We start from the raw sequence: 24,951 nt of genomic DNA on the forward strand, positions 1-24,951 counted from the left end.
AGTTCTTAAATTTAAATTCAAACATTTTAAAATGGAGGGTATATTAGTTTTCTAGGGCTTCCATAACAAAATACCAGAGACTTGGTGGCTTAAACAACAGACATTTATTTTCTCACACTTCTGGAGTCTAGGACTCTGAGATCAAAGTGCCAGCAGGGTTGGATTATTTCTTCTAGGGTCTCTTTCCTTGGCTTGCCAATGGCTACCTTCCCTATGTTTGTCCACATGGTCTTTCTGCTGCATGTTTGGGTGTCCTAATCTCCTCTTCTTACGAACACACCAATCATAAGAGATTCGGGCCCACCCCAATGAACTCATTTTAACTTTAATTATCTCTTTAAAGACCCTATCTCTAAATACAGTCATATTCTGAGGTAGTGGGGGGTTAGGATTTCAACATATGAATTTTGGAGGGCCCATAACAGAGGATGATAATAAATAAAATAAATGTCATGACACACACAATATCCATACCACCCATACTGGTAGTTGTTGTCATGAAGAGGTGAGATTCTAACTCTTATTATGAAATCACTTTGGCGAGGGGAGCATCTGGACTTCTACCTATTATGTGGGACTGGGCAATGTTTTTTTCTACCTGAATCTTGTAAAGGCTCTTGACCCAGAGTTATATATAAATATATATACATATATATTTAATTAACAGAAAATAGCATATATTAGCTGTAAGTTATTAGCTCATGTTTGAAAAAGTCCTCCCTGCCCTACCCACTCATGCTATTCTGTTTCCCAAATCTTGAGATGTCATTTGCATTCCTTTTGATGGCTAAAGATGTGAGAAATCCTCCTATTTCCTTATCATCACCTCCCTAATCTGCTCTCTGCTACGCCCATTTTTATTGTTCCCACTCTAAACAACCTAAAATGGATAGTATACTTATCTTTGGCTACTGACGGTTTGGTAGAATCTAGTGTGTCTCAGTTCTGTGCTGGTCTGCTTCAGTTATTCCACCACAAGAGAGATGAAACTTCTTTTTTTTTTTTTTTTTTTCTGCCCACTTACTCCAACACAGTTCCAGGAGCTGGAACTATAGCAGTGAACCAGTCAAAATTGTTGTTTTCAAGTTGGTCCAAGTGTTGGGTCCTGACGTGTCCTCCTGATCCCTTCCCCTCCTGGTGTCTCCATAGGCAAACCATTCATCAAGGATTTTGTATCCAAGTTCTAAATGTTTGTAACCCAAGATGATGAATGCTGACATGGATGTAGTTGGTGCTAAAAAGCAGGTGGAACTGAAGGAAAAAGAAAAAAACACAACCTCTCAATCAAGTGTTGGAACTCCAACACACATCTAAAATGCTTTCTGCAAGAGTAGATGCAGTTAAGGAAGAAAGTCTGAAGCTAAAATCAGAAAATCAAGTTCATGGACAATATATAGAAAACTTCATATCATCGTCTAGTGTTTTTCAAACAACTGACACAAAAAACAAAGAAAGGTTAGGGATTCATCTTCTTTCTGTTCTATGGAATTGCTGCCAATCTTTTTTATAAAAAACTTGGATCAATTCCAAATGTTATAGTATTTTTGTTTGTGGCTTAATTGAATAGTTATGAAGATAATGTCAGATCTAGGCAAAATTAGGAGCAACATAGACTTCCATGACTTTGTGTATTATATTAGTCCATGAAAACGTGCAAATATAGTGTAGGGACTTTATAATTAGTGATGCATATATTTATGGAACATGAAAGTAAATGTTTAAATTTACTTTGATTTATAAGTTTAGCACTATCTTTTATTATAGGCATAGTAAAAAATACAAGAGAGTAACCATTATGTCATGAAAAAGTTGGGCTAAATCATGTATTGAATGCACAAATTTATGCATCCTATCCACCATCTTGTGCCTCTTCTCCATTTGCTTCTCACTTTTTCATTTCCCTTCCCCTAGGGAAAAAAATTGGTTTCATTTTTGTAAAAGTAATTTCAACAGTTAATCATCTATGAGAGTAGCCTAAACTTTAATTGCTAAAACATAACCAAAATAAGATACTTTTTCAGTTAGGGCTTGTTATATATGGTAATAAGATAAGATTGTTGGTTTCTCTTTAATCAATTGAAAACAAAACTACAGGGGCACATGGGTGGCTCAGTTGGTTGGGCGACTGCCTTCGACTTGGGTCATGGTCCTGGAGTCCCTGGATAGAGTCCCACATCGGGCTCCCTGCTCGGCGGGGAGTCTGCTTCTCCCTCTGACCCTCCCCCTTCTCTTGTGCGCGCTCTCTCTTTCTCTCTCTCTCAAATAAATAAATAAAATCTTTAAAAAACAAAACAAAACAAAAAAACAAAACAAAAATAGAGCTACAAAAATGAAGATTTTTCTTGAAACTGAGTTGTAAAATTGGGAAGATTTATTGTTAAAAACTTTCCCCTCCTGAAACAAATAATACATTATATGTTAATTAATTGAATTTAAATAAAAACAAAACAAAATAAAACAAACTTTCTCTTGTACAAAATAATCCACTTGGTATCTGAAAAGATAAGCTCTGGTTGTGTGTATGTCTGAAATATAAAATTTTGAGGAAAAATAGAAATAGGATAGGGAAGTACTTGGTAAACAGTAGTAACCAAGTCCAAATGTTTTTACTCCAGATCTGTGTTATCTCTGGCACAGATGAGATCTTTGGGGACTATATATGTAAACCACATCTAGAAGAGAATGGTTACAAGTGTTTGGACTCAAGGTTTATTTGTAGTACCCAGCAGATCAACTTTTGCAAAATCCCTTAAGAGTTAGTTAGTATCAAAATCATGAATAAAAGCTTTACATGTATACTAATTGATTCTTTCTTGTTATTTTATCTCATTTCTTCTCTGAAAATTTCCTGTGAACTCTACTTCTTTGCAGACTTTTAGTCATTCTTTAAGAATTTTTTAAACTTTAGTTTGTAGATTCCATTAGGTAAGGAAATTAGTATCAGAAATAATGTTAAAATGTTAAATAGAGAAAGAGATCCACTAATCCAGTTTATGGTTGTTAGATTTGGGCTACTTATAATCATGGGATAATTTTATGTTTGTGTTGGTGTGAGATTCGATGAATGACTTTAGCTGTATGAATATATGTAATAGTGATATCACAAACATTTTGCATCCATCTTGCAACCTAATTTGCAAACATTTAAAATTGTATTATAATTTTGCTTTGCTGTTTAATTAAAAAAAACTGTTTCAGGATTGTTGCAGGATTTCTTTTCCTTTAGTGCCTGCAGTTCTTGGTCCCGCCGCTTTGAAGAATGAAGAGGTAGACCAGATGAAGTGTGGTGGGCAGCAAAGCAAAGTTTATTGAGCTGTATTATAAAGCTTCCGAAGAGGGAGGGGACCCAAGAGGGTTGTCATTTGGCATTTAAATCTAGGGGTTTTTATGGGCTTTTTGGTGTGGGCTGCTTTAATCTGATTAACCCTCCATGCACCTGTCATCCAATCAGGTTTTGGTCCACGTGCTCATCTACCCATCAGGTAGCTGTTCACGTTGGAAAGGGTGGTGTTTTGTTGCCTTGGGGACGAAGTCAGCAGTGGCCACCACTGCTCTAAGGCATGCCAGCCGCAGGCTACCAGATCAAGCTCTTTGTTTAAATATCCACTGGCTGTTGAGCTTCACCCCCCCACCACCACGTGGTTTAGGATGCCCAAGGCCATTCCCTTCCTTTCGGTCACCTACAAGTTGTAAGTCCTCCCAGTAGGAAAACTTAAAGCTTAAAGCTGGGTCATTGAGTAAAGCTTAGAATAACAGAATGGGGTCTCTTTCCTTTTAAGGGTAGTTTCCTCTTCAGATGGGGGACCCTTGCCCCCGCCAGCCTTTCTTCCAACTATCCTTCATTAAGGATTAAAAAAACCCCACAAAGTTCTTGTCTTCATAGAGGTTTATTCTTTTGGAGGGGTGAGGGGAACTACCCAAAACAAGAACATATAAGAGCTATGGGGGGGGGGTAAGAAGTGGCTTACTGAATTATAATAATAGGTGAAAGACCCCCATTAATAATTTGACAAATGCTGCTAATGGAATTGTTAAGATTAAGATATGCATTTCAAGAGAAGGATATTCTAGATTGAGAGAACAGTAAGATCTTAAGGGGAAAGAGGTTGCTTCGCTCATTCAAGGATGTAAACATAAAGTCATTTATTCATTCAACAAACACTCAAATATTTTGTTAGCACCTACCATGTGCTAAAAAGTGACCTTGGTTCTGATTCAAAAGTGAACAAAAAAAACAGGGAGAGAGGGGTCAAGTAGAGTAAATGGACCCTAATTACATTAATACGTATAGAATTATAATTCTAACATGTGATGTGATGGGGGAGATTGGAGGAATGACAACTTCTAATAGGAGAATTTGAACTGTCCAAGCAAATTAGAATTGACTTTGTGGCAGAACTGATACTTGAAGAATGAGTAGGAGTTGCTTAGGTGAGGAGGGGAAAGATATTGACCAATAAGGAAGTATGATCAGATTTGAGTCATGAGAACTTTTTTTTTTTCCCCAGAAAGTTGAAAATACCCTGTGGGAAGTTGCTCCCAGAACATTCTGGAGAACATCCCCCTTTTGTATCATTCTGCCATGTCAGAAGGTGAGTTACCTTCCCCTGCCCCTCATAAATCTGTCCTGGAATATTAAAATAGCACTGGGTCTCCTGTATTGATTGAGAAATTTGTTTGAATAAGAGGCAGGGTAAAACACTGTCATCAAGGTGAGGAAGAAGTGTGTCAAGGAAGGTGTGTCCTGGAGGAGTTTTGGGTCTTGAGCTGAGCTGGAAGGGAAGGTGGAGATTTGGTATCAGGGGAAAGGTGATTGCTTTACTCACTGTGGCAAGAGTCACAGACTTAGAGAAGGAAGACTAATGGTTTAACATAATCAGTACAAACCAAGCTATCTGTTAGTCCTCTTTTTAGAAAATAATTGTGGTTATCTCTTTCTTTTTCTTGAATTTAAAATACTCAAGATCATCCTGCTCTCTGCATTTATTATTTATATCCACTCCTCAAATCTCCTATATCGTTGCCCTTTTCCTATCTCTTACATCACGTTTGGCCCTTCTCCCTTCCCAGAGATAAACCTTTCAATTATACCCTGGTTAGACTTCATTGTAATTAGAGTTAGTCCATCGCTCATCCACCATGTCACTTTTCACAGTTTTTATTTACCTGTGGTTAGTCGCGCTCCGGAAGTAGATGATCCTCTTTCTGATATATCATTAAGGTCAATAGAAGCTAAACGCTATGTCACAATGCCTATGTCATTCACCTCACTTCATCTCATCAGGTAGTCATTTTGTCATATCACATAAGCACATGAAAAAGGGTACAATAAGATACTTGGAGAAAGAGAGAGACCATAATCACATAACTTTTATTATGGTATATTGTTATAATTCTCTATTTTATTACTGGTTATTATTAATCTCTTAGTGTGCCTAATTTATAAAGTAAACATTATCATAGGTATGTATGTATAGGAAAAAAAAAATAGTATATATAAGGTTCAGTGTTACCTGAAATTTCAGGCATCCACTGGGGGGCTTGGAACGTTATCCCCCATGGATAAGCGGGGGGGCTATGGTACTACCTTTTCAAACTAACTTGTCGGCCTCTTTGTTTGTTTGTTTTTGTTTGTATTATCTACTCTTCAAAACAGCTCTTATTTAGGCTTCTTCCTGATTATTTTAGTATGGCTCCATGTCTGGTTCCTTTTAATTTCCAGTTCAATTAAAAATACTTTTAATATTATTTTTATAGGATCTCATCTTGCAAATTATCACAGCATTGTTCTTTCAACACAAAAGCTGATATTTGAAGAAGCAGGAAGCATATTTATTTTAACTAGTCATGTAGATAAAAAAATGACAAATGAAAAACTAATAGATGAGTTTTCTTTCCTTTTATAGGTATTTATTTTTTCAAGTAGAATAATAAATATATATATACATATATATAGTAAATTTTCTGAAGGCAAAGGATTTGGCTTATTTAATGTCCATACTCAGCACCCAGCCCCAGTCTGGGCCCATAAAACATGTTTAATAAATGACTACATACCTAATAAATGGGGAGGGCAAATGAAGAAAGGTCTGCATTGCAGATCCCAGGAAAGGCTGGGATCTCATAAAGATATCATGATATTTTATGTGGGTTCTGTTCAGATTCTTTCTTGACAAATCCTTTGAAATCAATGGTTCAAACTTGGGTGTACCTCAGCATCACCTACAGAGCCTGATAAAGCCTGGCCCTGCACCCAGAATTTCAGGTTCAGTATGTCTGAGGTGGTTAATAGCTCACAAGTTCCCAGGTGATGTTGCCGTTCTGGGAACTTTGCTTTGAGAAGCACTGTGTTAAATGTAATATCACAAAAGGATGGGGAGCTAGTAAGAAGCACTGCGACTTTATTGATCCCTTGGTTAAGGGTGTATTTTCCTCTTTCAGTCTGGCTCTCCACTCTAGTCAGGCTGCATAATCTCCTCCTGATTTCATCTACTGATTTCTATGTTCATCTCAATCATGGGTAGGATTAACATTTTGAGGGGAGATTAATATTTGATTTCTTTTCTTTTTTTTTGAAACAGAGAACACAAACATAGAAGATGACAATTTGCTCAGCTTTTGCTGATCCTACACAGGTGAAATAATCGCTACTCCTGGGTCTTTCAGAGAAGTAAGAAAGGAGTTAGAATAACTTTACAGATGAAAAATAATGTGTATATAATAATTTTATGAGGTAGCACATCAAATCAGGGAGGGCAGGATGGCTTATTTAATAAAGGTATTGAGAAAATTGGTTGACTGTTTTATCTCATACACCAACAGAAATTCTAATATATTAATTAGATATTTAAAGAAGTATAAAGGCTTGAAGAAAGTAAAGGTTCACCTTAAAAATTCGAGTTTATTTTGATAATTTATTTGTCTATAGAGTGTTTAAGTAGTCTCAGATAGGAAAAGCTTTTCTAAACAGGAGCCCATGAAAGCAACCATGAAAGAAGATCGACAGCTTCGAGTAAGTGAAAAATCTAACAAGCAAATACACAAAGAGGTACTCTGTCAAAAACCACAATAAACAAACATGCTGGTAGAAAGGAAAAGATTATTACAAACTTTCTAAAGTATATTTTAACTGTTTATTATCGCAGAGTCTTGGAGGTTTTACCTTTTGACAGATTTCAAATAAATTATTCTAGGGAAATATTTATGGCGGTACATAAATGGACAGTGTAAGGATACACAACACAGAGTGCTAATGCCAGCAAACCTTTGATAACAACAATAGAGAGTTGGATACGTGAGTGGGGGACAATGCTGGATGAAAATATCAGAGAGCAGTTGAAGGGTGTTGCACATAAATACTGCCTGAAAAATACGGCACAATGTAGCATGTAATGAATAATGAAAAAAAACAGGGCGCAAGATTACATGATTCTCTTTTGGTTTTTAAAATAATCTGTTTTCAGGATATAGATTGGAAAAAGAAGAATCAAAACTTTTGAAGTGTTTGTTTACTTCTGCACTGTATGTAATTTTCTCCTTTTGACTTACCTGTTTCTTCACTATTTTCTGTCAAACTTGTGTTATTTTTTAAATTTTACAATGTGATACAATTATATTCTTTTTTTTTTTTTCTCACGAATAGTTACATAAAAGCCCTGTTGACCCCATCCTCATACTCCGCTTTGAATTCTTGCATTATGTAGAGGGGAAGAGCTGAGAATTTATCTCTGGGTCCTTAGGAATTTTCTCTATGCAATTCAAAATGGATTTGGTTGGCTGGCCAATGTAAACTCCACTCCATGGCCCTCCGTCCTCCCTGTCCTAGTTGCTCTGTGAAGACATAAAAATATGACTCTCCATAATTACTTTACATGTTGGCCAAAAGAAAAGGTTTCAGAGGAGAGATCTAAACTGTGCTGCTCTTGCATTTGTCTTGCTTAATGACCCTATTTCCCTTAACTGAGAAAGAAAAAAAAGAAAAGTATTTTACTGGTTTGGAAAATACTTCTAGAGATCACTGTCTCCAACTGTGCTTGTTCTTGCTGTCTGTTCTGGTCCATTAGATAAACATGGTGTTCAACCGCCAGGCGGTTGTTGATATATTTGGCAACACTGATAATGTGATCTATGTTTAGGAGGAAGTGGATGCGTCATTCCATGGGGGCATAGGTTTTCTGAAAGTAATTGTTCCTTTCTCAAGGAAAAGTTAAGTCATTGAGCTTCGAGTTCTCGCTATGAGCTTGAGTATTTTTAATTTGTCATCTGTACTTTTTTCTCTTGCTGTTATTGGAATTTTAGATTAATCTTTGGGCTTCTTCTCAGAAGCAGCAAGTACTAATTGGCAAGAAATGCAAACCTGGTCACTTCTGACTTTTATGATACAATTAGAGTAATAAGGAAAATGAAGGGTCTTGTTAATCTTAGCATATTTCTTAAATATCCATCAATCACAGCTTTTAGTGTTTTCATTTGTGATCTGCAAGTTTAAAAGCATACATACAAAAGAGCCTTAAATCTCAAAGCTCTGTCTCACATACGTAGGTCATATATATATATATAGTCTGTGTGTGTGTGCATATGTATATATAATAAATGTTGTATATACATACATAGACATAGGCTCTATGTAGTCAGTGTGTGTGTGATGTATACAAGCACACACACAGACTGTAAAGGCTGTATGTATGTATGTATGTATATAACATATACACACGTACTATATGTAACATATATTTATACAGATACGTGTGCACAGACTATATAGAGAGAGACCATATGTACATATGTGCATGTATAAATGATGTATGCATATAATGAAATAGTTGGAAGAAAGGCAGGCGGGGACAAGCCCGCCCCCCCCCCCATCCCCTGCCAGAGGAAACCACCCTTAAAAGGATTTTACACTACCCTGGAAGGATCCCTCCACGCTTTCCCACATGATAGGTAGATGATAAAAACCTGATTGGGTGACAGGCGCATGGAGGGTTAATCAGATTAAAACAGCCCAAAAAAACTACTACATCTAAACTCCAAATCGGCTACCCTCTCAGGTCCCCTCCCTCTTTGGGAGCTTTGTACTCGCTCAATAAACTTTGCATTGCTGCTCACCACTCTTCATCTGGTCTACCTCTTCACTCTTCAAAGAACCACAGGTACTAGAAATCTTGTAACACACACACACACACACATATATATATATGTACATACATATATGTATATGAATATATATATACATATATATGAATACATATGAAGCATATATATATAGTTTTTCTTTATATATAGTTCCTGTAGAAGGGATTTGAACACATTTTATCAAATAAAAGTTTGGACATAAAAGGGCACGAAGTCTGGGACAATGGAATGCCTTGTCCCGTCCAGCTGAGTTCTAAACATCTTCAGTGATAGGATTTCTGAGATTTCTGGTGGGAGGTGATTCCATTATCTAACAGTTTTCACTGGGAGGAAGTTTCCCAGATAGGCTTAGTATTCCTCTTCTCAACTGATTCCATTAAATCTCATCACGCCCCACACCCCCACCCGAGCAATTCCTCTCCTCTTGGCATTTGCTTTGTCGAGCAAGGGAAGGCAATAAGCGGCTCTTCAGCTGTCATCAAGTCAGGATATTTTTAGCTCTTCTGATCTTCCTTTTTAAGTGGTTTAGGTGTGTGCACACACATGTGCATATCACACGTACGCAGTCACCACCGTGGCTTATTTGGTGTTTATAGAACATTCAAATCTTATCACTATTTCAGATGTGCTATTAACCTAAATTACATGGGAAGCCATTTTCGGCTGCCTTTTTCGGTGAGTTCTTTATGTTCACAAGTGGCCACTAACAATGTTCTAGCTTTCACTTGCATTTTGTAAAAGTTGGTTATATGTGACAGGGCCTAACAATCCCTAGGCTCCGGTAAAGGTTGCTTATGGCTGTGGTTTGGGGTGGAGACAATGCAAAAAAGGTAGACTCTATGACAAATGCCTTCAACCCCCTTCAGTTCCATTAGGAATGGGAATTTTTTTCACAGGGAAGATAGATATTTTTACCTACCCTTTAGAAAGCAACATTTGAAATCAGTTAGGGTAGTTGGGACCTATAGTCTCTACTATCATGGCAGGAAGCTGTTATTATTTTTAAATTATTTACAAGTATTTCCCTACCTCATGCAGTTTTTATTTTTACAGTGTACCGTTCAGGGTTTTAAAGCTAGCTCATATGAGGAAAGAAAATGAAACTATGCTCATCTTCTGCGCTTCCTCTCTTTTTCTTCCTTTGGCTTCCATCTCCCTGCATCACCCCCTTTTCCCTCCTCCTCTTCTCTTCTCTTCCCACTTTCCTTTGCTGCCTCAAACCCCTGGTCCTCCTTTTCCTTCTCCCTGGCCTTTCCCTTCTCCCTGTCTCTAGTTCTCCCTTGAGATTTATTTTTGACCTTCAAGCACCGTGTTGCTGTCAGTCATTGGGTTTCCCCCACCCTGGGGATTATTTCCTGGGTCCTTCCCCGGGGGAGCTCAAAGTCTGAAGGAAGGATATTTTTTTCTTACCCTCAGATCACTTCTGTATCATAGCATGGTCTGAGTGCTAGATGATCTAGACTAAATGGAAAAAGATTTCCTAGAAGAAGTATTTTCTTAAGTATCAAAGATCAGGCTTGATATCTTCATTTATCTTGACATTTATTAATCTCAATCAAATTCTACTCTCTGTGTATAAAAAAAAAAAATGAAATTCAATGCAATGACCTTACAGGTATTTTGGTTATGACAAGCCTCTTTAAAATACATTCAATAACATCTAATTAGAAGTAATTTAAAATGTATAGGCATCTTAAAAAGCATATTTATTTTGAGTGAGAACTGGTGTGTTCTGTTACTTTTAATAGTGAAATAGTCAACCTCTGTCTAGCCATCCTAGGCTGCTCTAAGAACTGTGAATATTGTACAACTTTTTATGAGTTATGGCTTTCTGAAATTTGAAATTGAGAACACAAGCACAAATGACTATATATTTTTTGTCCCATTTTTATTTGTTCATCCAGGTATTAGGAATCTATTTTATGCTGAGGGGAGGAGAGCTATTGTTAAAAACTCCTTACATATTTTCAACCAAGACTGCCTGGTAACTATTTTGGCCACTAGTAATTACCAAATCCGCTAGGAAAGTCATTTATTTCCATTTTGTTGATTCAGTGAGTAATTGTCACATTTGCAATTTACATTGCAGGGTAGTCTGGCAGGGCCTCTATTGCCAGACAACTAGTTTGTGTCTGTGACTGTCTGTATCTGTACCTGTCTTCTCCCCATCCTAGCTGGATGTTCTTGGGAAAGTCACTTAGCCTTTTTTGTTTGTTTCCTCTTCGTAAAAAGTATAAGAGCATAGAACCAAATCAATAGGTATGTTTCCATGATTAAATGAGGTAATCTATGAAAGCACATTGAATGCTACCTGACACATAGTATTATGATGATAAAGATGGGAGTCCAGATAATGCCAATATCCCAAATAACTGTTTCACAGAAGAAAGGCTCTATACATGCCAAAGAGTAAGACTCACGGTCTTAGGTTTAAGGAATCTGTTTACAAGTAAGGAGAAGAAGAACAAAAACAAAACACAGTTCCTACGAAGCCCATTAAGTTGCAGTCTTATCTGTTCAAGTCCAGCCCCTTTAATCAGTTTCCACGACACACGTTGTCAGCTGACATACCTGTGAGGTGACTCACCTTATTCCAATTGAACTAGATGGAGATTAAAAACAAACAAGCCAACAGCTGGAATGTGACACGTGGGTCAGACTCTTCTGAGTCCAGTGGGGTAACTCAGCAGAGATCAGAATGCTCTTCAAAAACCAACGACCGATTGGCACATGTCTCTCGGCATGCTTGGAGTCAACAGGGCCAAATGGTGGAGTATCCTGGCACTGCCAAACATTCTTCTTTGATGACACAGAAAAGGAAACTTCTTTCAAAGTAGTTATGCAACCCGAGAGAACACAATGCATCCACTGTGTGCCTCCTGGGGCTGTCTATGAACACATTATTTCTATATTTTTCTCTGCTGTAAGCTTCAACACTGAAGACCAACATTATTTCAAGTAAACACTCTACTTTTTCTTTGTAAAAACATGCCACAGAGAGCACAAGTTATTATTTCTCTATTCATTTTTCTGGTTAAAGTAGACATTTCTATTTTAATGGTCAATTATATTATAATCTGAATTTGCCACAAGTCTTTTTTTTTTAATATTTAAAAACTCTTTGCACTGTTTTATTTTTTAATACTTAAATATAAAAATCAAGGTTAGAAAATGTACAAAACAATAGTGCATCTTACGAAATCTCATTAGGGAAGGAGTTTTTATTCGCTCCATACTGTTGGCATTTCTCAATTTCAGTAATCATTAATATTTTTAAAAGCTGCCAGCAGATGCTTACAACATTTCTTTTAGATACTATTTCCATCAAAGACAGATTTCAATTACCTCTTTAACTCTTACTGTCATTTCTCTATTGTTTTCAAAGTATTACTAATTCTTCCAAGTTCATTTGTATTCTGTAAGATTCTTCTTGTATCCAAGCAACTCTCTCTGTAAAGTGACTTTTTTTGTGTGTGGATGACATATTCAGAACATAACCCTGCATGTAAATATATATATGTATGTATTTTTTTTTTTTTTAAGATTTTATTTATTTTTATTTGAGAGAGAGAGAATGAGAGACAGCACGAGAAGGAGGAAGGTCAGAGGGAGAAGCAGACTCCCCACTGAGCAGGGAGCCCGATGCGGGACTTGATCCCGGGGCTCCAGGATCATGACCTGAGCTGAAGGCAGTCGCTTAACCAACTGAGCCACCCAGGCGCCCTGTATTTTTTTTTTTTTTTTTTAAATAATTTTCATGGAAATACTCAGAAAGAGACCTGAACTTTGGGAATAAACAGCTATTCCTGAATGTTCTCTCCTCTGTGTCACCCTGGCCATTTAAACGATTTAGATGTCTCTCTTTTGAAGACATTTTTTTTTTTAAATGTTGATTCTTTTCTGCTTTTAGAAGTGATTCAGGTCATCAAGATAATTCTTAAAACAGAAAATATAAAAGAAGAAAATGAAAACCTCCCAAGATAACCATGGGATAACCAAGGCAATAAGGGGCCAACTCAATAAATACAAACTTGCGTAATACTTCAGAATTGGGCAGATAGCCAAAGAACCAGTGAGGCAATCTGCAGATTCTGATGCAAATGAAAAACCCCAATGGCTCCTTATATTCATCTTGACTGACAAAACCATTAGAGACTATTTCACTTCCACTTTCCCTTATGAAGCATATCCTTGAGATTGACACATGCAGAATTTTTAAGAATATATTTATGTAAGGCATACAATTCTCCTATGAAAGCAACTGCAGCTAAGAGTTTAAAGAAGTGTGCTCAGGGTGGAAAGGGGAAATGTGTGAGTAGAGACTTGCTGATGTATGACTGAGAAGTAATCCAGCAGAGTAACGATGGGTGCGTAGCCTGTAGCAGCAGGCGGCTCTGACACTTGGAGGGTGTGCTATTCGGGGTCAGGTCATCTTTCTCTGCTGCAGTCTCCTCATCATCAAAAAGGGGATATCAGTATTAATCTCACTCTCATAAAGTTGTTCTAGGATTACATAAATCCAGCTTCATAAAACATACAAAGTGCGGGGCGCCTGGGTGACTTAGTTGGTTAAGCGTCTGCCTTCAGCTCGCGTCATGATCCCAGCGTCCTGAGATAGAGCCCTGCGTCGGGCTCCCTGCTTCTCCCTCTGCCCCTGCCCCTGCTCATGCTCTCTCTCTCTCTCAAATAAACAAAATCTATATATATATATATATATATATGCACAAAATAAAATATATACATATATATAAAGTGCTCCAAACAGTGTCTGGTGTTTATGTTTTATGTAAGTTTTGTTTGTTTGTTTTTTTAAAAATAGACTAATTTTTAAAGCAGTGTTAGGTTTACGGGAAAATATCTGTACTTTCTCAGAGATTTCCTGTACACCCCTTGCCCCACACATGCATGGCCTCGCCCACTATCTACATCATTCACCAGAGTGGTGTATGTGTTACAACGGATGAACCTACACTGACATGTCATTATCACCCAAAGTCTATTGTTTACATTAGGGTTCACTGTTGGTGTTGTACGTTCTGTGGGATTTGACATATGCATTGGTGCATATACTTTAATAATAAAAAAGTGGTTTGAGTGTTAGGAGCTAAATTGTGACACTTTGGGGGGATTGTTAATGAAATTCCTTTCCATAAGGAAACTGGTAATTCTCCCTCAAGCCCCTTCACCAACCACTGAAGATTATGATGAGGGAGTCAATTAGTGGTTAAACATACACGACTTAATGAAGAAAAAATGTGGTTTTTGTAAGAGGAAATCATGATGACTGGACCGTTATGGTTCTTTGTAAGGTCACGACAAATGGGAAAGATACAGATAAAATTTAAACCTTAGAAAAAGTAAGAGAAAGTCTTTATATTAATGAAGATAATATTTTGGTGTTATTGTATTTTGCAGGAGACTAATTAGCTTTTGATGAATTGCTTGTGGTGAATTCTAACAAAATAAAATGTATTATTTTGGAGAAAGGGAAATGATGATATGAAACTCACTGCCTGGAAAGAGAATAGGTTGAAAACATAAATTAGTGTAAGATCAATTTAGATAAATTCATAAATTACTGATCTGTATTAATGGAAGGCAGAGATTTACTCACTTGCACCCTGGAGTAGATACCTGGGCAAATATAACCAATATCGATAAATTTCATGGTCATACTTCTCAACAGGCTACCATACTAACATACAAAATGTGCCTTGCCTCAGCCACCTGAAGAAAAGTCATACAGAAACAGGCCTGATGGAGACAATGTTCTAGAAAGGACACTACTAACAAAAGGGGTTTGGGGGCACCTGGGTGGCTCAGTCGGTTAAGCATCTGCCTTCAGCTTAGGTCACGATCCCAGGGTCCTGGGATCGAGTCTCGCATCAGGCTCCCTGCTCAGTGGGGAGCCTGCTTCTCCCTCTGCCTCTGCCCTCCCCCCTGCTCGTGCCCTCTCTCTCACACTCTCTCTCTCAACTAAATAAATAAAATCTTAAAGAAAAGGGGGTGTTGGATTCCTTTGGATATTAAAATCTTGACTATAATGGCTAAGAGAAAATTATTATATATTCATATAAGCCAAGACCTAAAAGAAATCTTTACTTAATAACTATAGAAAAGTACAAATGGATTAAGTGAAAATAACTGGCTCTACAATATGAAATAACCTCATCCAGGCTCCCCTGCTCCTGATCTGCTACCTCATGAGTCCACTCTCATGTCAGTTAACATACTCTGTTGTAACTGCTTATCTAAAATGACAGCCTTCTTCTGTTTTTTTTGGATTTTATTTATTTATTTGAGAGAGAGCACAAGCAGGGGGAGCAGCAGAGAGAGAGAGAGAAGCAGGCTCTCCGCTAAGCAGGGAGCCCACCGCGGAGCTCGATTCCAGGACCCGGGATCGTGACCTGGGCCAAAGGCAGACACTTAACCAACTGAGCCACCCAGGTGCCCCTAAAATGACAGTCTTCTTTAGAACTGGAGAAGTCCATTAATTCATTCAGCAGATACTCATTGAGCATCTACTAGATGAGGAAGCCACAAGTCTTAAAGTGAGCAATAAAGACAAAGCTCATGCCTTCCTCTAGCTAAGAGAAAATAAATACTGGTGATAAGAATGAAAGAGAATTACGTGCATGTTACAGACTTGACTAGCATAAATATGTGTCACAGATTTAGAAAGCTCTGTAATGAAGTTCTGATATACCTTATCTATTTATCTCCACTCAGCTTACAGTGAGGACACTTAGAGAACACTTGTCTGTGTTCTGCTATAGTCTAAGTTTCTTTTCCTTCATTGTCCAATATGTGCACATGCCTGGTGCATGGGGGACAGGGTGGGAATGCATGTGCACTTTTGGGTAATTCTCTATTTCATATTCCTGAACTGGAATTGAACAGATACTGGAGATTTTTGTTACTGTTTGTGTCACTTTCTTGGTGTGTACGTATGCAAGTACTCAAGGCTTAATATCAGTTGAGTCCCTCTGATGCAACGTTGCCGAGGAGGCTTTGCTTCCTTCCAATATGCTACATGACATGTGGCTCACTCACTTTCTGTATCTATCAGCCAGGGAAATGCTGGTCCCTTTCTCGTGAGTATTCTGTGGCCTGGGTTTCCTACTGTGTGGCAGTATAAGGAGAGTATAATCCAAACTTCCTTGTAATGACAGGATCACTTCCTGCCTGACTGGAGTCTAAGAAGAAACACCATGGAGATTCACACGTGGAATGACCAGACTCTGCCTGGGTAACACTTAAACCCACTGTTACCCTCATCCCTGTTCCTCCCCTCCCCCGACCGGGATTCAGCCATCAAAGTGTTGTCCCATTTACTCATGCCCGATAGTATGTGGAGTGTACTGCACATATCTGCAATGAAATATTATGCTTTTTGGATAATTGCTCTGATCATTTATATCTTTTCTTATTAAAAACATATATATAGCTCTCAAAAGAGGAAAGAGAAGGAAGGGGGCGGAGAGGAAACTGCATCTTAGAGGTATGCATGTTGCTTAATTTTTTTCATTTATTTAGTCATCACATTAATATTTTCTTATAATTCACATTTTAAATAAAACAAAACTGAGGGTCAGAGAGGTTGACTAATTTTACACACAACGCATGGTGAGGAAGCAGAGCCAGTGATCTTCCTGCTACACAGTAAGTTCCACAAAGTGGAGAATTAAGACCTCAGTAACACTAGCCAAGAAACATTGCATTGATTATATGGATGGTTCATGCAGGGTAGTTTTTGGGTCCGAATTATATGCATCATTGGCATATATTTTTTTACTTTGTGTGGAGAAATGATGATTTATTAACCACGATACAAGACTGAAGACCAGATATTAAAAAAAAAAAAAAAAGATGTTTAAATGTGTAAATGTTTGTTCTGGAATACACTGAGATAGTCCTTTAAATTCCTTTCAACTTACCTTTCTTCCACATCTTAGTCTTAATTACACACTTTTTTTTTTTTTTATTGAGGCAACAAATTCCTTCCTCTTTAGATCTGTGCCCCACAACAACCCAGAGCCCAGAACATAAACAAAGACACATTTGGAAGCTCCTGCAGAGACCTATATCCAAGATCAGCAGATACTGCAGTTTGCTATTTTCCTCCTCCCCCCTCCTCTCCTCAGATGGGGCTTATGTAAGTTTCCCCAGGGCAATGCCTGTATGGTTTTAGGGAGAGGACTGAAAATGCTGGCTGAGCTGTTATATTAGACCACAGTAAAGGAGTAAAAGGCTAATACTTAATGTTCAGCAAGCTCATGTATAGAATCCCAAATATTAATAAATGAGTGCAATCGACACAGTTTGACACCAACACTTCGGAATTTATGACTTGTAACCGGAGAGGGAATGAATCTGTCAGAGCATCTTTTCAACTTTTTAATATAATTGGGAAGCCTGAAGCTGCTAAACCATCTATGAATTTCCTATATTTGCCCTAATTTACTCTTGAATGTCCACAAAGCCTGGGACCACATATAAAACTTTAGGAAGGGGTTTGGTAGTATAGTTTTTCTTTTAATATCTGAAACTTGCTAAGCATGCACTGCAATTTCCAGGCAATTTAGTATCAGAGCAAAAGCCATAGAAATCCAGCTTCCTATTTTCACATTGTAGAGTTCTATATTAAGGGCCACGAATGAAGAAACACACATCAGATGAGTAGTTTGTCCTTTAAAGTGAAAAGCTCCCTTAACCAGGACATTCAGAACCTTCCCAAAATGGACTTGTTTTCAGCTTGTTCATCTTTTCCTCCTCCCGACTGTTTTTTAAAAGTTTTATGTCCATTTTTGGTGACAATTTATTATTTGAAGTCATCTTCCAAGAGCGAGCAGGAAATGTCTTTGTAAAAAAGAGTCTGAAACAAACTTTGTGTGCAAAACAAACGTATTGCAGATCAGTAGGGACAGTTCTTAAGCAGACGGTGTTTTAAAAGTTTGCCTGAAAGAATGCTGTTTGGAGCCTGGAACATATTTTTCATAGAAATATTATGAACGGTTGTTCAGTTCTAAGGTCAATGCTTCGAGGCCGTGTGTCTTGTGGAGTAGCTGTACCGTAGAACTGTTTTACTCATACTGTTTTGTGAAAATTAAGGATACTATTATGGCTGTATCACCTATTAGGACAGTGAATATAGGGTGCTGGGTAGCGTCATAAGCAGGATAGAATAACCCAGCTCCAGCAGCAGTGAACTTCTATTATGCCTCACATAAAGGGGAAGGACTGCAACATGAGTGTATAAATTAGAATAGGATATGGTTTTAATGATGATCACGATCTGCCCAAGTAGGTTGTGCCATTTGGGGTAACTTCCCACCATTTTTCTTACATACATACTTAAGTAAGAGTCTTATAGTGTCAGTATTTTAGATTGGGTCTGTGTTATGATTCAGCAGTCATAGGATCCTGGGGAAACACCTGTCTTGGGAAAATATGGCCAGCGTGTGGCTTGTACATTCCTTCTCTCCCTTTACTTGCTTCCTGCTTCTTTAGGACTCTGTGTATCTGCTTTTCCCTATCTCTCCTCTGGCTCAGTGTTAGGGCTAGGATTGTACAACATGCTGGTCAAATAATCATGGTTTAAGCAGACTTCTTAGGTGGTTCGAATGTGCACTGAGACGAGGAATCGCTGGACTGGAACTTGTGCACATAAAGGGTATCCTGGCCCCTATTGCTTCACCAACAATCAGCATAATTTGCTGTCTGCCTACCCTCCTTCTACATTTCCCACTGTCATAAATCCTTCTTGTGCTGCTGTGAGTGAACATGCTGGGAGACTGACCTTTCTTCTCTTAGACATCTTGTAGAGACGCAGGCTTGGTTCAGACACTGTGCTTTGGCTCCATTTCATTACGCAGAGTTTCCTATAGGGAAAAGCCTTCCTTCCTTTTATTTGCCATCCTCACCATTTGTACTCAGGATGGTAATGGGGATTCGAGGACAAAACACAGTTAATGAAAAGAACAATAAATCCTTTGTTGAGGGGCTGGAAACTACCATAATTTGATTAAAATATATAGCTGTATTAAATCAGTACATCTCGGTTTCTGAGTAGGCCAACGTTGAATTGCCCAGTTGAGAAAAAGCAGGATGCTGGGTCCTGCTCGGGGACACCAGGAATGGAGGCTGATCATATTTCAGAGGGGAACAGTATGAGCATTGGAGTTAGCAGAAGGAAGGAGAAGGGGAAAGGATGTCTTACTAGTTCCACATCTGCTGTAGACAAGTTCTCTAGAGGTCTTTTGAAGATCCAAAGGTCATGCCTCAGTTAGTCTTAAGGCCCTCACAATCTAGCATATTGCCAAAGGACATTGAGTGCCACCTAACCAATCATAAAGATAATTTAGGCAAGGAGGAGTGGATTAAGCTTTTGTAATATGTGCTTTTTAAACTGGGATAGTGAAATCATTTCAGTGGACAACAATTAGTGTTAAAAATGGAACAGAAAAAGCGGTATAGAATAAAATCCATCCAAGCAAATCGTATTGGGTAAAGATTAAATTTATTTTCTGGACTTCTGTTTCAGTGACGTAGACATGTATTTTGTGTCATGATGTAAAAAGTATCTTTTACTGAGGGTCTTGTTCAAAAGTTTAAAAGCTATTGGTCTATGCTAATGGTTTAGGTAAGATGTATAGAAATAGTCATTTTCTATAGGTTTGGGTTAGAGGAATAAGACATGCAGGTAGATTATTGTTTCTCAGGTTCTATGCCTGCAGTAAAGGTTAGTTTCCTCAGGGGGACAGAAGCCAGTAGACTCAGGGCAAGGAATTAAATGTCTGAACTGCTCATAGGCATATATAAAATAAAACCACTTGTCCTGTGATATTATGCTATTTTGTAAAAACTGAACTTTTTTGTAAATCAACAAGCAGCGCTACTAACTGATAAATTATTATCCAAATAATACCCAGAAAATATTTAAATAAATATGTCAGTATAATCAGATACCTTCTCATTAAACTTCAATCATTCTTTAGCCTAATCCTATTTTTTTTTTCCCTCATAGAAATAAGTACAAACTTTCAGTCTGAATGATTTTTTTCTCTCCTTTGGGCTGGTCTGCCACTTTTATATTTAGCTTTCTTCTTCTGTCTCCTTTTTCACAAAATTCTGTTTTCCTGTCTCCATGGCCTTTTGCTCCAATCAGAAGGGAGAGAGAAATGTGATGGTGTTTTTCTCTCATGATGGTCTTTTTCTAATCAAGAGTAATTTTCTTCCATATAAGTATTTCTTTCCTCTTAGCCCCCTTTGAAGCCTGAAGCTAGTATAAAAGCTAATTTGAAATTAGCATACAATTGGGTTCCTTATTAGTCTCTATAGGCATTTTTTGCAGATGTATAGCTTGGTCAGGGTCACAGATCCCCGACAGAAAATTGCTTCTTTTTAAAGGGCCCAAGCACATGTTTCTTTAGAATATATAAAAATATTGCTCAAAGCAAAATATGGTGTTTAAGGACAGATATGAATTGATTCCCTCGTAGTCAGTACACTTAACAACCTTCTTTTTCACCCTACACACCTTTCAAAAGAAATACTAAAAATGACTCCAAAATCCACACCTTTCAAAATTAATGGTAAATATGTCCTGATCAAGTACAACCTTCTCTTTTGACTATCTGTGGGGAAAGCAAGTCAAAACAGAACTGGTATATAGGAAATGTTAGTGAATTAGACCAAGCTTTTTCTCGACAAGATTCTTCTTGAATTATCTATACACATTTTTTTTTAAACAGTAACATTTAAATTTAACCAATTGTCACTAGTACCTATATGAGAAAATTTAACCTTGGGATCCATTTATCATCTGAAATTTTATGTAAAATATATGAGTATCTATCTGGGAAGTGCCTACAGTTTCTAATGACTTTTTTAATGAATACAATATATAATCAGAATGCACCCATCTTAAAAGTTAGTTTCTATGAGTTGTGACAATTATATACACCTGTGTAGTTACTACTTAAAAAAAAACATATAAAAGATTTCCATCATCCAGAGTTTCCTGGGCACCTTTTCCAATCAATTTCCCATCCACCATAGTGTGACTAATTACTGATTTTTATCACTATAAATTAGTTTTGCTTATTTTTGAAAGTCATCTTAATGGAATCACATAATATATATTCATTTCTGTCTAATTTCTAATGTTTTTGAGCTTCATTATGTTATTATATCTATCGATAAGTAATTCCTCTTCACTGTTGAGCAGTATTCTCCCATATGACTTTATCACAATTCCACCATCTTTTTTTCTATTGACGGACCTTTGACTTGCTTTTGGCCATTATAAATAAGGGTGTTATGAATGTTCTTATACAGGTATTTTTGTGGACATTATCTTTTAATTTTTTTTGGGGGGGGTGTAACTACCTAGAAGTGGAATTGTTGGTTGTTTAGGTAGGTATTTTAACTTTATTAGAAACAGATCTGTGGTTTTTAATAAACTCTCAGAAAGATCTTTACATCTCCATTTTAAATTTTTTTTATTTTTAAAACATTGCTTTTAGGGCATGTGTGCAGATGTTTTTGGTTATTTTAAAGTCTTTTCTCACTTCTCCTTAGGCTTCAGTTACTTTAAAATGAATGCTGGACTGTGTCTTATGTCTATAATTCATTAGTGCATTGGTACATGTTGAAATTAAATGTTTTTCATAAATTCTTGGATAATAGCTTAATCACATAATAGATAAAATCCCCTAGAATATAAAGTTCATGAGGGCAGAAACATTGTTCTGTTCACTGCTGTAACCCAAGCACTAGGATCCTACTTGCACAGAGCAGGTGTTCAATAAATGTGTGCAAAATAAATGAACAAATGAAGTATTAGAAATATATTGGGAGGCATTCTAATCACTTTTAGTGTTTCACCTAATTCTCACACCCAATCTTTGAATTCCTCGTATTACTCCCTCTTTTTTAAGTGAAGAAATTCATCCCAGAGAGGTTAGGTAACACTCCCATTTTCACATAGCAAACACCTAGGATTTGAATCCAGGTGGTGTTATTGTAAAGCCAACAATAAGAAAGACTGCATGTTTGTGTGTCTCTTGCTTTTTAAGTTTTGTTTCAAGAAGCCTCTCATATTTTCTAGCTGTATCTTTTTGGAAGGAAAAATCCTGGAGAGGAAATTCCACTAACTGGTTTGGAATGGTGATTCTTCCATTTTTATTCTTAGAACTACATGAATTTTCCTCAAAATTACGTTCTGGTTTATTTCTATAATAGGAGTTGGGGGTCCCATTTCACTTTTATTATAGATGAAAGATATGAAAGTCCACCTACACAATTCTTGAATACTTTCGTGTTCTTTTATCTCATTTTATTTTGCATCAGGTAAGGCTGAAAGTTTTGGTGTTTCTTGTGTGGGTTAAGAAGACATTGAATCCGAAGTATGGGATTGCTGTTATAAAGGCTGTATTGTATAGCTCTTTGGGGGTGTTATGGATTTGGGGACATTGTGATAAGATGGTATCATTTTCATAATTCTTAGCCATTCCTCATTACTAAGTTTTTAGTAATGTAAGCCTCCATCTCCTCCATCTTTTCATGGGCTAGTGTGGTCTCTCTTAGCTACCAGAGAGGTTGAGGATGGGCCAGTACATTCTAATGAATTGGCTTTGTCATCAGAGCTTGCATTTGGCTAAAAACTTGCTATCTCTGCAAAACTTCCTCATATCTGAATTATGTCTCTGCTTATTTTGATAGAAAAATGTCAATTATAGGATTCTGATTAGTATTTATCTCTATATAGCCAAACCAGGACCAGATAGCCTTCAAAATGGCATTGGTTAATGGAATTGCTCCTCAATTATTATATTAGGAGGAGACCCCCTCCCCCGCTAAGACATAATGACCTAAAATCTCTCCAAATACTCAACAGCCTCCCATGAGTACTTTAGAGGCAGTTCTCTTTTCCTATAGTGAGCCAGAGATAAACAAGCTTTTGAGGCTGGAAAATAGTGACCAGAAATTGGTTTGTAAGCCTAAATGTGATAACTGTATCTGCTTTTGCCACAGTAAAAATAAATAAAGGAAACCTCATTTAAAATGGAGTTGGGCAGCCCTGAAGAGGGAGATTTCATGCACTACCACTCATCATACTAAGCTGACCTTGCATTTCCCAATATAAAGGAGCTTACTTTACATACCCAGCAGAAGGAAAGAAGAATTTCTCCTTGGCCAAGTAACGGCCCAGCCAATGAGAACTCAGCAAAACATCCCTATCCAACTTTGTCCTTTCCCCTATAAAAGCAAGCCCCTCTCTTTTGTTCTTCATAGTTGCCTATGGTTTGTCATAGTTCACTTTTCCCAAATTGCTGTTCTTCTGCTATCCCTGCATAAACTCATTTTGCTGGTAAAATAACTGGGTCTTTTGTTTTTTAATATCAACACCACCAATAAAGGAAAATTCTCCCATCAAAATTTCGTGTGGTTTTACAACTTTTTGGCAGAATGCTTTGACCATATAAAAAATTATCTGTACTGAGAAAAACTTACCAGTCCTTATCTTCTTAGCTTGGCTAACAAAGTTAGTAGATCTGAGATTCTTTAAAATTAGGTCCAATTTCTTTTCCAAGGATGGGGATGCAAAATAGTCCCCAAATCATTAATATCTATTATTCTAAGTGACAATTAAAGCGATATTTCTTAAGTGACAGTCCCAAAGAAAAGTGCTATGAACCAAACAAATACTTTGTTGTTGTTAATCCAGTCACTTCCCTCTTCCTATAGAATAGTCCGCAAAATAAAACCAGGGCTGTTATTTTACTTAATACCCTCAAATGCCAAACAAGATTATGATTCCTTGCCTATGATCTCCTGTAATTCTAACCAGTTCTGTGAAAGCACAGAGCTGTTTTGGCATTTCACGTTTCTGCTGCTTCATCATCAAAGCCAAGCTCTTTTGCTGCAGCCTCTTACCACATTCATAGCACAGACGTCTCTGAACAACCGTGTTTTCAGTCATCTTTTCAACAGAGGACTCTAATCGCGTGATTCTCAAATGCCATACCAAATTTAGCTTTTGCTGACACTTCCCTGATTTTCTAGGATTTAAAACATTCTCAAATAAAGGTTTGAAGCAAATGATGACAGGGCGTTTTCATGCTTATGTAACCCATCTCAGAGTTATTCCAGACTCAAGATGGAATCCTAACCCTGCACCAAATAGAAGAGAAAAGAGTAAGTTATTCCAGTAATCAGAGTAGTAGTGTTTTCAGGTATTCAGTGTCATTCTACTGCCCAATAAGAAAACCAAAGAGCAAGAAGTTAATGTGGATGTTTTGAAATAAAGGCATAGAAATGCTGTTTTTGCTTGAATTTTGAATGTGTTTTTTTAATGCATTGAATTTCTGTGCAGTGGAAATGAGGAGACTCAATCAAAGACTCTTGTTAGATTTAGCCTGGGGATAGAGGTGGGACCAGTGCATTTTTCTCAAGTGACTATTCCCTCAGGGGACATTGTCTAAGAACTCCTGAGAACCCGAGGTTGAGGTCTGCGTTGGGAGAGTTATGAACAAGGTTGACTCCATACACGCAAAACAAAGAGAATAATTCACCAAATATTTTTCTCCCTCACAAACTTTAAAGTACTTACAAAAAAGCACCTTTATGTACTGAGTCATTAACTTTGTATGTGTAGATAGAGGTTGTGTGTTTGGAATTATTTGTTTGCGGAATTTGAGGTGATACTCTCAATAGGGTTGTTTGAAGTGCAAATAAAATTGAGCAAAGCTTCAATACAATATTTTTATAACAATTTAAAGGTAACGGGTGTTTTTATATGTATTATTTTTT

This window comes from Mirounga angustirostris, unplaced genomic scaffold (genome assembly GCF_029215605.1).
Source record: "Mirounga angustirostris isolate CCGP_5_RB_7025 unplaced genomic scaffold, mMirAng1.0.hap1 SCAF_8, whole genome shotgun sequence".
NCBI lineage: Eukaryota > Metazoa > Chordata > Mammalia > Carnivora > Phocidae > Mirounga > Mirounga angustirostris.